Below are 15,542 nucleotides of genomic sequence, written 5' to 3' on the forward strand. Positions count from 1 at the left end.
AGATCCAGATGAGGATCTATGGAAATTGATGGGTTATGGAGTGTATGACAAAGGAATGTCAAAAGCCTCACTTCTCTCTCACCCTGCTGTTCGATATGTGCACAAGTTGCTGGCACACACTGTGTTTTTCAGAGCCAGCCAGGCAAATATGCTCAAACTCGAGCTGGTGACACTTCAGCTACCTTTCGCAGATAATCCAAGGTTTTCTTGCTTTGCTTGCATCATTGCAAGGAACCTAGTGAAGGTTAAGCATAAGATGCTTACATCTGAGTGTCAGGACTACTCACCATCCTTTAGAAGAATCACTACTTTGCTTATGATAGCAGCAGGAGCTGATTTTTCAGCCGAGACACCTCTTAAGGAAGATTGATTTGATCTCTCTCAGTTCTCCAGGGACAGGACTATCACCAGAGTCAAGATGGATCCCATTGGATTTGCTTAAAAGTTCTGCACTAGTACCACCGAGTACAGGGTTCTCCTACCATCAGATTCAGTGCTCCGAATTCGAGATGGAGCAAACCTAGGATGGATACTCGCGATTTCTTACCATTTGTTCCACTCTGTCAAAGTAATTTGCGGAAGTCATTTATTCATCAGCCTAAAGGCACATATATATACAAGTACATTAGTCAACCTTAAGTTAGAAACTAGCAATGTGGGACAAATTACTCTAATAATTCTAATAACTAACTATACAAGTCCCAATAAGCCTAATATCTCTTAATACCCCCCCTCAAGTTGGAGCATGGAGATCTTGATAGGTAAGAGTTTTTAAGTCTCAGGGCTATCAATCCCCTTGTCAAAGTAGTACTAAGAGGTGTCAATCCAGACTTGTCAACGAGACACTAGTCTATGTTGTTTGTTTATTTAAGTCAAGATAAAAAGGTGAAGGTTTTTCTAAGCTAAATAACAACGATTAAGCATGTAAGTAAGGTAAATGATGAGAATCAAACAAAGCAAAGATGCAAATGATTACTAAGCGGTTCAGATGATGATAATATGTAATAAAGCAAGAGACTTTAGACGAGATACTTGACTCGGGTGCTTCCAAGTTCAACTAGTGGGTCAATGAATCAAAACATCAAGCGGTTTCATTTAACTTTGAACTCAAGGCATGTTAATCTTCTCATGAAAGTATTAAGCATCTAAATTGATCCTCCTTCATACCAAAAATGTCTTTTGAGAAGCATCGAATCAATCAGCAATAAGAATCAGTTCAAAAATGTCATTTAAAAGAACAAACTATCACTCTCGCGATGAAAGACTCTTAAACCCTTAACCGAGTGGTTCAGACATTTCTACAAACACTTTTGATGCGAGATATGTCTCAGATCTGAACCTCAAGTGATGTGCTTGGATCCAGCCTAGAGATCTCGTCGGTTAAAGAATGAAACATGCAAGACTAGACACCTAAACCCACTAATCTACCTTGAAAGCACCCTAATCTACTCATCTAAAGCCGCTTAAACGACTACTCACTAATCATAACGAGCTCACTAAGTCCTTTGCAAGACGTGTACCTGGTCATGATGAGGAGTTTAATGTTAGATGATAAAAGAAATAAAGTAAGAACAAGATTTCTCATGCAACAACAAGATATCGAATTAGAATCATCAAGTTTCACTAAAAAGGCAAGTTCTTCAAACTAAAAGCAGGTAAGAGATAAGATTCGAGATCAGATTAGAGATCCGATTAGAGATCAGATTAGAGATCCGATTAGAGATCAGATTCTTAGGTTTTTAGTCTCAAAATGTATATATAGGAAAGGTAAAGTGTCGCGGGTCAGCCCGGAACAAACCGGGTACTGAACCGCGATCTTGGGTTGATGGGTGAGTGCCACGGTGTGTCGGAGAGTGAAGCCGAGGTCTTCATGCCGAGGAGTGCACGTGAGTCCAGATCCAAATGAAGATCTCGTGAAGAACACGTCAAGAACATGCATGAACCCTAGTCTTTGATCCATCTTCACGTGTGTATTCTTGGGCAGCTTTGTTCTTGATTCTGGGTTTGTGACAATGGACCTCGGCATGAAATGCCGAGGCGCTTGGTAATCGAGGGGTTTGAGCGAACAGGGTCCGGCATGCACGCCGAGGTCGCTACACCGAGGTGCACGTTCAACACTTAGTCGTTTCCAGCTTCATTTTTTTACGTGTGCATGCCTTGATTCCAACGTGCCGAGGCGTCAGTACGAGGCCTAGTTCAGAATACTTCCAAAATACGAGCCTTGACTTGGCCGATGTCGAGGTAACGATGCCGAGCCCTGAGAAAACACTTAGCGCGTATCGCAACATATTTGGGTTCGTATCGACCATGTCACACTCCGGAAACAGTAACTTTCAACCCACGACTCCAAATGCTCTGAGACCAGTTCCATAGTCAAGATGACTCAATAAGCTCGAACTTTGGTGAAGAAACCGTCGGAGCTTGGGAAGCGGAGGGCTTCCTGGATTTCACATCTTTGAACCGCATTGGAATCACCAGAAAATAAGCTTTTTAGACCGATGTGAACTCCGGACACTTTATCTCTCAAACCACTGCTCCGAATTGAGCGATCCCAACTGTTCTGAAAAGGTCTTTCACAGATCTCAAACTTTGATGAAGACCGGGCAAGCTGATTTGGTCCGGAAAGGCTCCATCCGCCGTAGCCTTCGTACTCCGCCGTTCGGTTCTCGGGTGCGCGTAATGTTGGTGCATCTTCCGGAGGCTGTATCTTTCTCCCCATTGGTCCGAATTGGATGATTCCAACTGTTCTGGGATCTTTGCCGGATTATCTCCGACTTTGCTGAAGACCCCGCCAACTGGTTCGGACCGGAAGGTTCCCCGGATTGCTGATCTTTGGAACGCGCGGACAAGGACAAATTTTGGTCGAGAATAGCTTCCCGCGGTAAGGAAAATGGCCGAGGGCTGTGTACCGCGGTAAGCTTTTTGGTCGTAAAAATTCCTTCGCCTTGGCCAAAAACTCAACCCATGGTATTTGCACCTGATCTTCGACCCAGGCTGACTTTGGTCGATCGGTACGGGTTTTCGTCGGTGCTGAGCGATCGGTAAGCTTTTTGGTCGAGGTTGAACGATCGGTAAGGGTTTTGGCCGGTAATGAGCGATCGGTAAGGATTTTGGCCGGTAATGAGCGATCGGTAAGGATTTTGACCGAGGTTTCTGTCCGTCCGGTACGCGATTTGGCCGAGAAATTCCTCCAAGCGGTTTTCACCATTTTTGATCCTTTTCTTCATCGTTTTCTCCTCTGCTCCTCTTCTTAAGCTCCAAACGACTCCCAAAGCACCTGATAAAGACTTCAAAACATGCAAAACTCTTTGGGACCTAATGCAAGCCCTAACTCCTATTTTCATGCCTAAAGACACAATTTACATGGGAAAACACATGATGAGGACTCTAAAATGCTCTCTAAATGATGTAAAATATAGACATATCAACTCCCCCACACTTGTCCTTTGCTTGTCCTCAAGCGAAGAGAACAAATGAGAGAAAGAGGTTGTAATGCAGATGGAGCTCATATTTCCTTTTTAGAGAGAAGTGATCACAAAGAGAACTCGGATTCATGCTCAAATATGCAATGCAAAGCTATACTCAGATATTTTACAACTAAGGCACAGAATCTCCACAAGTCATTATCACATTCAACTCTTTCACATTCATTAAGCTCGTAACCGGTGAATCAAATGATGCAATGTTCAAATAGGCTGGCTTGGCTAGGGTAAGGTCATGAGATAAAAATGATCTCATCAATATTCAAGCGGGTGCAATGCAACAATGGGATCACTCAATGAACGACCAAACTTTGGCAGAATGCTAAAGGTAAAAAGCAACCGATGCATACAAGGGCAAGACTCATCACACCCCACACTCCACTCAAAGCTTTTCTCACTTGCTCACCCTCTCAAGATCCTCACTCTCTCAATCGCTTTCTTTTTCACTAGGGGACTCACTTTTGTTTTGATTTTCAAGCCTTTGGTGTTTACTTATTCAAACAGCTCTTTTCTTTTACAGCGATTAGCCTCTTTTCTTTTCTTTTTTTAGAACACTTGAGCCTTTTTGGCTTCTTTTCATTTCAGAGACTATACTTTTCTTTTTAGAACAACAGAGCTCTTCTTTTCAAATTCAAGACTCGATTCTTTTTCTTTCATTCCCCTAGCTATTCCCACTCTCTCTTTTTCTCTCAGCTCACCTTTTTCCACTCACCAATAGATCTTTTCCCCCACACTTATTTCTAGCCAATACTCTCAGTTCCTTGATGTTGGAACGTATCACTCAATGAGACATGCCCTTGTCGCTCTAAACCTAACACTTTCTGCTAAGTTCAGTCCAAGGTGGCCTTACAATTCACACACAAACATTGGCTCGAAAAGAAAGTTGGGTTCAAGGTGAGGGAACTGATCCATGATGCGGATTCAGCTACTTGAGCTAAGGAAAAGAGGGTGGTGAAAACAATGATTCTAGCTCAAGTATGTATATCGGTATCCACAAGCCAATTCAAGCAATGCATCAAAAGATATTTACAATTCAAGTTCAGGGTTATCACTTAACTAGAGTTGAGTGTAATTTAGACTTGCTTCTCAGATTCAAATCGTTTCAAGCTTTACAAGCACAGAATGAGTTTCACAAGCATATTTAGTTCAAGTTCTCAAGTGATTTACTCTCTAGGAAAAAATCTATCATTGCTCCTTGCACTGATGCAATCCTAAATGATGCAACTAGACTCGATCTTAGAATGCGAGATGCAACTAGAATGTTAATGATGCGGTTTTACCATATGTACAAAGCTAAATGAGACTCAAGAATGCAAAAGTCAAATAAGAACAAAGAAAACAAGATCAGAAAACACAAAGCTCCTCCCCCACACTTGAATAACACAGTCCCGTGTGTTATAAAAGCGTGTGAGAGAAGTAAAAAGACAAACTAAACGAATGCAGGATGATATACACAAGATGCATATGTACAAGAGTTTGAAGTCGATACCTTAGTCGGAGAGGTCTGATCCCAAGTAGTACGAGGGATTTGATGTTGAGCAGGAAGGTGTGGACTGACGTGGTGGGCTGCTATCCGAGGGTTCAGGTAAGAATGCCAAGGCAGGGTCGATCCAATCCTCTTTGCCTGGTGGAAACTCCGGGTTCCTTGCGTATGAGCTTTCCCCAACCTCCTCTTGTGTAACTGGTGCGGTTGAGGTCCCCGAGTTCTTGTCCGGAGAAGATGGCCGTGTGAGCTGCTTGACCTTCTTCTTCAGGTGTCTTACACAGTCCACCAAGGCATGAATGGTCTTGTCTTGCCACTTACACCACTTTTGGAGAGTGTTCACTCGCAAATACAGCTTCTTGGTGTGGTATTCAGGCTCACCCCACACGTATGGATCAAAATGATATCGGCTTGCTCCCATCCTTCTCTCAGCGTGCCGTTCTTCTTCATTCTCACCTCCGGCCGGGCCGTTCTCGTTCTGAGGCTTGTTAGGTATGGCTTTGGTGCACTTGCGCATTGGTGGGCCGAGAGATGGGTTGTACAACTGATCTTTGAGGATATAGAAGGAGACGTTACACTGCTTATCAAGCATGGTGAGGCCTCGGTTAGGCAGTAGAACTTGTGTACCGTCCCTGTGCATCAGTGTGAAGTTGTAAACCCATCTATCCCCTGACTTGCCTCCAAAGAAACCACTTTTACTTAGGTATTGCTCATTAATGAGACTCGGCCTCGATGGTGAATCAGGGAGTATGAACCCTTGAGCTCTCAAGATTTTAGTGACAATCCAACCGTTCTGAAGCCTCCTTGCTCCCTTCTTCTTTCGGTCACACCACACATTGTGTCTATAGGTGAGCATTTGGATCGCAAAGAACGCTCCTAAAGACGGTACATGCATTGGCCCTTGGAACTCCTTTTTGTTCTTCATTTGAGTGATGAGCGGCTTAAGTCCAAGTCCCAACAGTTCAAGCTCTGCCGTGTGAATGACACCAGGGTTGTATGTAGAGAAGAACGTAGAGGCCAGGACCCGGTTGGTGTATCTGATCGCAGGGTTCCTGATGCAGCTTGTCTTGCTCTTGCCTCCCAAGTAAGGCCCAAAAGATATCGTTTCCCACAACGCGGCCAACTCATCACGAGGGTACACAAACTTGTCAAGCGAGCTTCCATTCCTTTCAAATCCAAATATCTCATCAAGCTCCTTGAAACTGACCTTGTAGTGCACACCTTCTATGTCAAACTCAATGTGTCCGAACCCTTTGCCATGTAGACGCTTGGAATCTCTCTTGGGGTAGATGACAACCTCCAAAGTGGCAAGAAACTGTTGTGTGATCCCCTCGTAAGCAACATCGCTCATCATGAAGAACTCGGCCAAGCCCATGTTTTGAAAGATGAGTGTAACATCATCGAGTATCTCAAGCTTCCTCAAGAGCTCCATATCAGAGAACCGACCTTGAGCTACTCTTATAGAGTTAAAGTGGTCCAAGTACTCCTCAGTAGTCGGGAAATGTTCCTCCTCGGGCTCGGGCTTTGGTTCCTTCTTGGCCTTCTTGCCACAATCGGGTTCATGAGGGACTATGGCTCTCAGCTCGTCCCCATCGTTCTCAGTGGTTGCCTGCTCCCCATTCCTTTTTGGTTCAAGGGTTGGAACCAGAGTGAGCTCGGCGTTCCTTGCTCGCTTGGCGGCTGGCTCACCATCGGACCTCACGGAGGGTTTCTTGCTTGTTCCACCATTGCGTGCCACGGCTTTCCCTTTTGTACTCCTCCTCTGGACCTCGTTTTTGTTCGTCTCATGAGTGGGAACAGCTCGGTCACCGGTCATCTGCAAGGCAGATCCTCAAAAAGACCGTTAGAATCATGTACATCAACAAGCACATGTCTCTTAAGATAGCAAGAACAGAGCTTTTTCTCTAACAAGACCAGGGTTATAGCTTTTTCCAAACATCAAAGGAAGTAAGAACAAGCCAGAACAAGCAAAGAAAGACACGATATCTAAACAGTTCAGCTCAACATCTCAAAGCATCATTAAGACCGATTCCAAGCGCATTTTCTCAAGAATTTTAAAAATTCAAGAACAAGTGATTTTCAGAGCAAAGACCGGTTTTTCTTATGTTATCTATCGTGATGGAATTTTTAAAATTGTTCCCAAAGGCCGACATGTTCTAAAAGAATCGATTCCACATTTCACAAACAATAAAGCTCACAAAGAATGAACGAAAAAGATGAGTTCTTTAAGATGCAAATACCTTTGGGAATCCAAGATTCAAGCTTAGTGGAATGCTTATGATGAATATACAACACCTTAACGAGTCTAGAACGCTTGGAATTACAAGAAATGGATGAGAAATGAGAGAGATGTGCTCGTGAAATGCAGAGAAAAGAGAGAAGAAGGCGAACTCTCGGTTTTGGCTCGGGATGGAGGCTGGTATGGGCGGTGTCGCGCTTTCCAGCTGGCGTTTGGACTGTAGTGGGACTGGTCCCCCCTTCTCCTCCAGCTGCAACCGTTGACCCGCGCCAAAACAGCTTTGACCGGTTGTTTAAATTCAAATTACCGCGCAAAGCTTCCAAATGGCGCGACTTGGGAATGACGTGAGCCGTACGGACTAGAGTGGTTTTTCTCGTGTTCTCTTGAGCGGCCTCGACTTGTTCTACCCCGAGGGCACCAAGCCGAGTGGCCTAAGCTCAAGTTAACAAGAATTTCCCCGCGGTCTTCAAATCTTTTCCTTAGTCCGCGCAAACCTTCTTCTTTGACTCAAGTGTCCCAAGTGTTTATGTTTTTGATCATTCTTGAAACTGGGCACCTCGGTATGCTCCATCACGAGGGTATCATGCCGAGGTCACTTGTTTTAACAAAGAATCACTTGGTGCAGGGGGTTTAAACGGTCCGGCCCCGGTGTAGACTGGTCGCGGTCTCGGATCAAGGTTATAGACTGTTTTAAGTAAACTTTGCCCCTCGGTATAGTTATACCGAGGTGTTTACACCGTGGCCTTCCCCCACACTTAGTCATTTCACTATGACACTTCTCGGACACGGCTATGATGAAATCGAGTCGAGGAGTCTAGCCGAGGTTCTCAGGCTTTACTCGGTAAAAGGTGACCGCAGTATGTATATACCAAGGGTCGATACCGAGGCTACGTACACTCTAGGACTTAATTCATCAGGCCGTGTCATTTTCAAGCTTTTTCTTACTCTCATCATCAAGATTCACCATCTAACTCCTGAAACACTTAACAAACCCTTCAAAAAGCTTCAAATAAAAAGAAAAAGAAGATGAAAAGCGAAATATGTACAAGGATAAGCTTGGGGTGTCTCCCAAGAGAACTTTGTTTAACGTCACTAAGTTTGACTTTTCATACCTTTTCAGGCTGATTCTGGTTCAAGAAGAGGAACTGAGGTAGCTCCCTCTCTTGTTTCTGATGCCAGGTAGTGCTTTACCCTCTGACCGTTTACCACAAAGCCTTGTCCATCTTTTCCTTTTAAAACAACCGCTCCATAAGGTCTTACTTCAAGAATTTTAAATGGACCGGACCATCTGGATCTCATCTTCCCAGGGAATAGCTTGAGTTTCGAGTTAAACAGCAGAACTTGGTCTCCTTCTTTGAACTCTCTCTTGTGTATCTTCTTGTCATGAAGCGCCTTGGTCCTTTCCTTGTAGATCTTAGAGCTCTCAAAAGCATCTAACCTGATTTCCTCAAGCTCATGAAGCTGTAAAACCCTCTTCTCTTGTGCAGTCTTGATGTCAAAGTTTAGAAGTTTCACTGCCCACAATGCTTTGTATTCCAACTCAACCGGTAGATGACAGCTTTTCCCATAGAGCAAGTTAAACGGTGAGGTTCCAATGGGGGTCTTGTACGCGGTTCTGTAAGCCCACAAAGCATCATCAAGTTTCTTGCTCCAATCCTTCCTAGATGAGCTCACAGTTCTTTCTAAAATAGCCTTTATCTGTCGGTTAGAGACCTCCACTTGACCACTAGTCTGCGGATGATAAGGTGTGGCCACCTTGTGCCTTACCCCATGCTTCCTTAAAAGACTCTCAAGAGTCTTATTGATAAAGTGGCTTCCCCCATCACTGATTACTACTCTTGGAACTCCAAACCGTGGAAAAATGATACTTTTGAAAAGCTTTACCACCACTTTTGAATCGTTGGTTGGGGATGCAACAGCCTCAACCCACTTGCTCACATAGTCCACCGCGACAAGGATGTACTGGTTTCCGTATGAACTCACAAAGGGACCCATGAAGTCAATGCCCCAACAGTCGAAGACCTCGACCTCAAAGATTGGGTTTTGGGGCATCTCATTCCTCTTGGATATGTTACCGTGCCTTTGACAAGCCTCGCATCTCGATACCACATCTTGAGCGTCCTTGAACATAGTCGGCCACCAGAAGCCGCTTTGCAAAACTTTGGCAACCGTCTTGAATGCACCTAAGTGACCACCGTACGCTGAACCGTGGCATTCTTGTAGCACCGGATGGATCTCTTCTTCGGCCAAGCATCGCCTATAGAGATGGTCCTTGTTAAGCACGTAAAGATACGGCTCATCCCAATGATATCTCATCACATTTCTAAAGAACTTTTTCCTCTGATAGGCATCAAGATCCGGTGGCTCTAAACCGCAAGACAGGTAGTTCACAAAATCCGCGAACCATGGGAGGCTTCTTTCCTTGATCGTGTTGGCCTCTTCCACCTCTAAGTAAGACCGTACCAGCATGAGATGTTCCTCAGGTAAAGCATCGTCTATGGGGACCTTTTCTTCAATCCTCAGCCTTGAGAGATGATCTGCGGCCCCGTTTTCAATGCCCTTCTTGTCAAGTATTTCCATGTCGAATTCTTGGAGCAATAGGACCCATCTCAAAAGCCTCGGCTTAGCGTCCTTCTTAGACATCAAGTACCTCAAGGCCGCGTGATCTGTGTAAACCGTGACTTTTGATCCCACTAGATAACTCCTGAATTTGTCAAATGAAAACACAATGGCAAGCATTTCCTTCTCGGTGGTTGCATACTTTTCTTGAGCTGAGTCCAAGGTGCGGCTGGCATAGTAAATCACATGGAGTTTCTTATCTTTCTTCTGCCCCAAGACAGCTCCCACGGCATAGTCAGATGCATCAGTCATCACTTCGAATGGTAAAGACCAATCGGGAGCTTGTACAATTGGTGCACTGATCAAAGCCTCCTTGATCCTCTTAAACGCTTCCTCACACTCTTCATCAAAGATAAACTCCACCTCTTTGCACAATAGCCTAGTTAAAGGCCTAGCTATCTTGGAGAAATCCTTAATGAACCGCCTATAGAACCCAGCGTGCCCAAGAAAGCTTCTTATCCCTTTTACAGAATTCGGAGCTTGTAGGTTCACCATCACCTCGATTTTGGCCTTGTCCACCTCTATTCCCTTCTCTGATACCTTGTGCCCCAAGACAATGCCTTCTTGTACCATGAAATGACACTTCTCCCAGTTCAATACAAGCCTATGCTCCTCACATCTCTTTAGAACCTGAGGAAGATTAGCAAGACATTCGGAGAAAGAGGAGCCGTATACGGAGAAATCATCCATAAACACCTCGACTTTCTCTTCAATTAGATCAGAGAAAATGTGCATCATACATCTTTGAAAAGTGGCCGGTGCATTACACAAACCGAAAGGCATTCTCCTATAAGCATAAGTGCCATAAGGGCAAGTGAATGTCGTTTTCTCTTGGTCTCTTGGATCTATTGGTATTTGGAAGAATCCAGAGTATCCATCGAGAAAACAGAAATAAGGATGATTGGCTAACCGTTCAAGCATTTGATCAATGAATGGTAAAGGGAAATGATCTTTTCTTGATGCAGAATTCAATTTCCTATAGTCAATGCACATGCGATGGCCGGTTATAGTTCTTTGGGCTATGAGTTCATCCTTATCATTTTTTACCACCGTGATACCACCTTTCTTGGGCACAACGTGCACAGGAGATACCCACCGAGAGTCAGAGATTGGATATATGATCCCTGCCTCAAGGAGCTTTAGTATCTCCTTCTTAACCACCTCTTTGAGGTTCGGGTTAAGGCGACGTTGGTGCTCAATAGAGGACATGGCTTGGTCCTCCAGGTGGATCCGATGAGTGCATATATCAGGTGAGATTCCTCTTATGTCGGCCAAGGAGTACCCTATTGCTCTCCTGAATTTCTTGATTTCATTAAGCAATGCACGTTCTTCATGTTCAAGCAAACTATCGTTTATGATCACAGGGAAAGTGGAGTTCAAGCCTAAGAACGCATACCTGAGCCCTGTTGGTAGAGGCTTGAGCTCAACAGGGGGAGCGTCTGCCTCATTCCAATCGGCATCAAAGCTCCATTGGCCCGGAACAGCTTCCTCGGCCTTTTCCTTGTTCTCGCGCGGATTACCATCGGCCTCGATATGAGTTGCCACGGCCATGATATCCCGAGGTGTCTCCTCTGTTCCCATGGACCCCTCGCTGTCTAAGATGTCGAGGCCACTCTTCCTGAGCTCCAAAAACCTAGCCTCAGCTCCAAGTTCCTTCGGTTGGTCCAAAAGTTGCTTGTACACCTCGCTTTCCTCGTTCAAGTACCCGTGCTCGCTTTGTTCACGTGTAAGGACCACTTGTAACGGATCCTCTGCGTTCAACTCTTCCAGGAGCTCATCAGCTAGCTCCTCCATCACTTCCACATAGAAAACTTGACCTCCAATGGTCGGTTTCTTCATCATCTCTTTCACATTGAACTTCATATGCTCGGAACCGATGTGTAGTTCAATCATTCCTCCTCTCACATCTATAATGGCTCCTGCGGTCGCTAGGAACGGTCGGCCCAAGATGATAGGGTCCAATGGTTCCTCGTCCATCTCAAGAAACTATGAAAGTCCGTGGGGATTTCTATCTCACCGATCCTTAAAGGGTAAATTCCTCAAGCAACCCACCGGTAAGCGAACCGATCTATCAGCTAGTATGAGGAGGAGATCTTGGGCCGGCTTGTAACTCTTGGTATCCCAATCTCTTTCGCAACCGTGTTATGGGCATTTAGGCTCACGAAGCTCCTAGATCACGCAAGCAGTTGAGAACTTCAAGTGACCTAAAGCACACGGTAAGGTAAAGCTGCCCGGATCGGATAGCTTCCTTGGTATAGACCTCCTTTGTATTATGGCGCTGCATTCATGGCTCAGTATTACCATACCCTGGAGCTCCTTTGTCTTGTTGAGGATCGCATCCTTTAGAAACTTCCCAAGCTGTGGTATAGCTAAGAAAGCATCTATAATGGGTAAGGTGAGTTGCGTGTTCTCCAAGTGTTTCTCAAAGACCGCTTTGGCTTTGTCTAAGATTTTCTTTTTGAAACGCCCTGGGAACGGTATCTTGGGTTGGTAAGGTGGTGGTGGAACGTATGGCTTTTCAAGCTCAGTTGTCTTTTCCACCTCTTTTCCTTTGTCCTTGATCGGTTCTTTCTCAAAATCTGCTTCTTTACACGCATCACCTGAGGCTGCCTCCCCCTCTAATTGCTCATTGGCCTCAATGAGCTTAGTCTTAGGCTTCGGAGCTTGTAGTTCCTTGCCACTTCTCAATGTAATGGCGTTCACGTACTCCTTGGGATTGGGCTCCGGTTTACCTGGTAAAGCCGGGCCTCGGGATGATGTAGAGGCTTGATTCTGCTTAAGCTCTCTGATATCTTGCTGCATTGTCGCGTGCTGGCTCTCAACTCTCTGCTGACCCTGTAACAGTTCCTGTAATATCCCACAGACATCGTTTCCCATCTGATTCTGACCCGTTCCCTGATTCTGTCGCTGATTACCCATCGGCTGCGGATTGAACCCTGGTGGAAACTTGTGATGTTGCGGTTGGCTGGTGAAGTTGTTACCCTGAGCCGCTTGATTCTGATGAGTGTAGCCGTGCTGTTGCCCACTGAATTGTTGTTTGGGCTGGAAGGTATTCTGAAAAGGAGCTTTCGGAGCATAGCTTTGTTGTTGTTGCTGAGCAGGGTACACTTGGTCTTGAGGGTTAGCTACATTCGGGTTTCTGTATGAGAGGTTTGGGTTACTGTTGTAGTTGTTAAACTGCTGATACCTCTGCTGATTCCCTATGTAGTTCAGCTCCTCTTGAGTTAGACCATCTTCATTAACATTGTCAAAACTTGGCCCTTGCTCATCAAACTCGCCTACAAAGTGCATTGGCTTTTCTGTCGCCATCAGAACCTTGTCAAGCTTGCTCTGAAGCTCTCTTATATCCTTTTTCATACGCTGTTCTTCATTGGAGCCCTCTGTACGGTCTACTCTATCAAAGTCTTCTCCATAAGTATCATTAGACATGGCTAGGTTCTCGACTAGTTCCATTGCCGCATTGATCTCTTTCCCAAGAAAATTTCCATTTGAAGCTGTGTCGAGTTGGTTTCTGATCTTGGGGAGTGCACCTCGGTATAAAGTACTCAAGAGGGATGCCTCTGAGAAGCCGTGGTGGGGGCATTGGTTAGTGTAGCTTCTAAACCGTTCCCAAGCTTCGCTAAAGCTCTCGTTGTTGTGCTGCGTGAAGCTTGAGATCTGGTTTCTGAGCTTAGCCGTGCGTGATGTGGAAAAGAACTTTGATAAGAACGCCAGTTTACACTGCTCCCAGGTTTGTATAGAACCCCTCGGGAGGTTCTTTTCCCACTGGTGAGCTTTATCACCGAGGCTGAATGGGAACAAGCGTAGCTTGAAGCTATCTTCCGAGACACCATTGATCTTAGTTAGGTCGCAAACCCGATCAAACTGATCTAGATGCTCAAGAGGGTCTTCGCCGGCTAGACCGTGGAACTTTGAGTTCTGCACCATATTGAGCAGGGAAGCTTTAACCTCAAAGTTGTTGTTTTGAACCGGTGGAGCTTGAATCCCAGCTCGGTATTGGTGCGCATTAGCTCGGTCGTTCTCTCCAACAAAGACCGGAGGAGGTTGTCTCTGAGCTTGTGGCGGTGGCGGGTGAACATGGTGGGCTTGTTGCTCGTTCCTATTAGCTTGTTGTTGGTTTTGCTGAGCAAGCCTCTCGTTCCTTTGAGCCTGTTGTTGGTTAACATAGGCTTGTTGTTCATTCCTGCCTGCCTGCGCCTGATTAGCATGAGCCTGGTGGTCGGCTTCTTGAGCCTGTTGCTCGATCCTTTTCTGTTCTGCCATTCCAAGTCGTTCAAAATGCCGTTCCCTCTCGCGAGCTCGCCTCTCAATCCGGTTGATGTTGTCGTCGTACGGTAAAGGCGGTTCTGTGCTCCGAGACCTGGTTTTCATGCACCTGAAAGTAACACAAGAACTTGCAAAGAAGTTAGTAAAACAAAGAAAGTTAAAATCTTGAGCTCAATAACAAACAAAAGACTAATGCTCCGAGAAGTTGGCAACGGCGCCAATTGATAGGTAAGAGTTTTTAAGTCTCAGGGCTATCAATCCCCTTGTCAAAGTAGTACTAAGAGGTGTCAATCCAGACTTGTCAACGAGACACTAGTCTATGTTGTTTGTTTATTTAACTCAAGATAAAAAGGTGAAGGTTTTTCTAAGCTAAATAACAACGATTAAGCATGTAAGTAAGGTAAATGATGAGAATCAAACAAAGCAAAGATGCAAATGATAACTAAGCGGTTCAGATGATGATAATATGTAATAAAGCAAGAGACTTTAGACGAGATACTTGACTCGGGTGCTTCCAAGTTCAACTAGTGGGTCAATGAATCAAAACATCAAGCGGTTTCATTTAACTTTGAACTCAAGGCATGTTAATCTTCTCATGAAAGTATTAAGCATCTAAATTGATCCTCCTTCATACCAAAAATGTCTTTTGAGAAGCATCGAATCAATCAGCAATAAGAATCAGTTCAAAAATGTCATTTAAAAGAACAAACTATCACTCTCGCGATGAAAGACTCTTAAACCCTTAACCGAGTGGTTCAGACATTTCTACAAACACTTTTGATGCGAGATATGTCTCAGATCTGAACCTCAAGTGATGTGCTTGGATCCAGCCTAGAGATCTCGTCGGTTAAAGAATGAAACATGCAAGACTAGACACCTAAACCCACTAATCTACCTTGAAATCACCCTAATCTACTCATCTAAAGCCGCTTAAACGACTACTCACTAATCATAACGAGCTCACTAAGTCCTTTGCAAGACATGTAGCTGGTCATGATGAGGAGTTTAATGTTAGATGATAAAAGAAATAAAGTAAGAACAAGATTTCTCATGCAACAACAAGATATCGAATTAGAATCATCAAGTTTCACTAAAAAGGCAAGTTCTTCAAACTAAAAACAGGTAAGAAATAAGATTCGAGATCAGATTAGAGATCCGATTAGAGATCAGATTAGAGATCCGATTAGAGATCAGATTCTTAGGTTTTTAGTCTCAAAATGTATATATAGGAAAGGTAAAGTGTCGCGGGTCAGCCCGGAACAAACCGGGTACTGAACCGCGATCTTGGGTTGATGGGTGAGTGCCACGGTGTGTCGGAGAGTGAAGCCGAGGTCTTCATGCCGAGGGGTGCACGTGAGTCCAGATCCAAATGAAGATCTCGTGAAGAACACGTCAAGAACATGCATGAACCCTAGTCTTTGATCCATCTTCACGTGTGTATTCTTGGGCAGCT

General features: G+C 44.8%; 1 non-coding gene across 1 annotated transcript; it reads left to right on the plus strand.

The window, feature by feature from the left end:
• Window positions 1-13,388: 13,388 nt before the first annotated feature.
• LOC112090153 lies at window positions 13,389-13,495 on the plus strand. The gene has a single exon (XR_002901503.1). It is a non-coding gene; the product is annotated as a small nucleolar RNA R71 (small nucleolar RNA).
• Window positions 13,496-15,542: the final 2,047 nt, after the last annotated feature.

Source organism: Eutrema salsugineum, unplaced genomic scaffold (genome assembly GCF_000478725.1).
Source record: "Eutrema salsugineum unplaced genomic scaffold, Eutsalg1_0 scaffold_11, whole genome shotgun sequence".
In the NCBI taxonomy this organism is placed as follows: domain Eukaryota; kingdom Viridiplantae; phylum Streptophyta; class Magnoliopsida; order Brassicales; family Brassicaceae; genus Eutrema; species Eutrema salsugineum.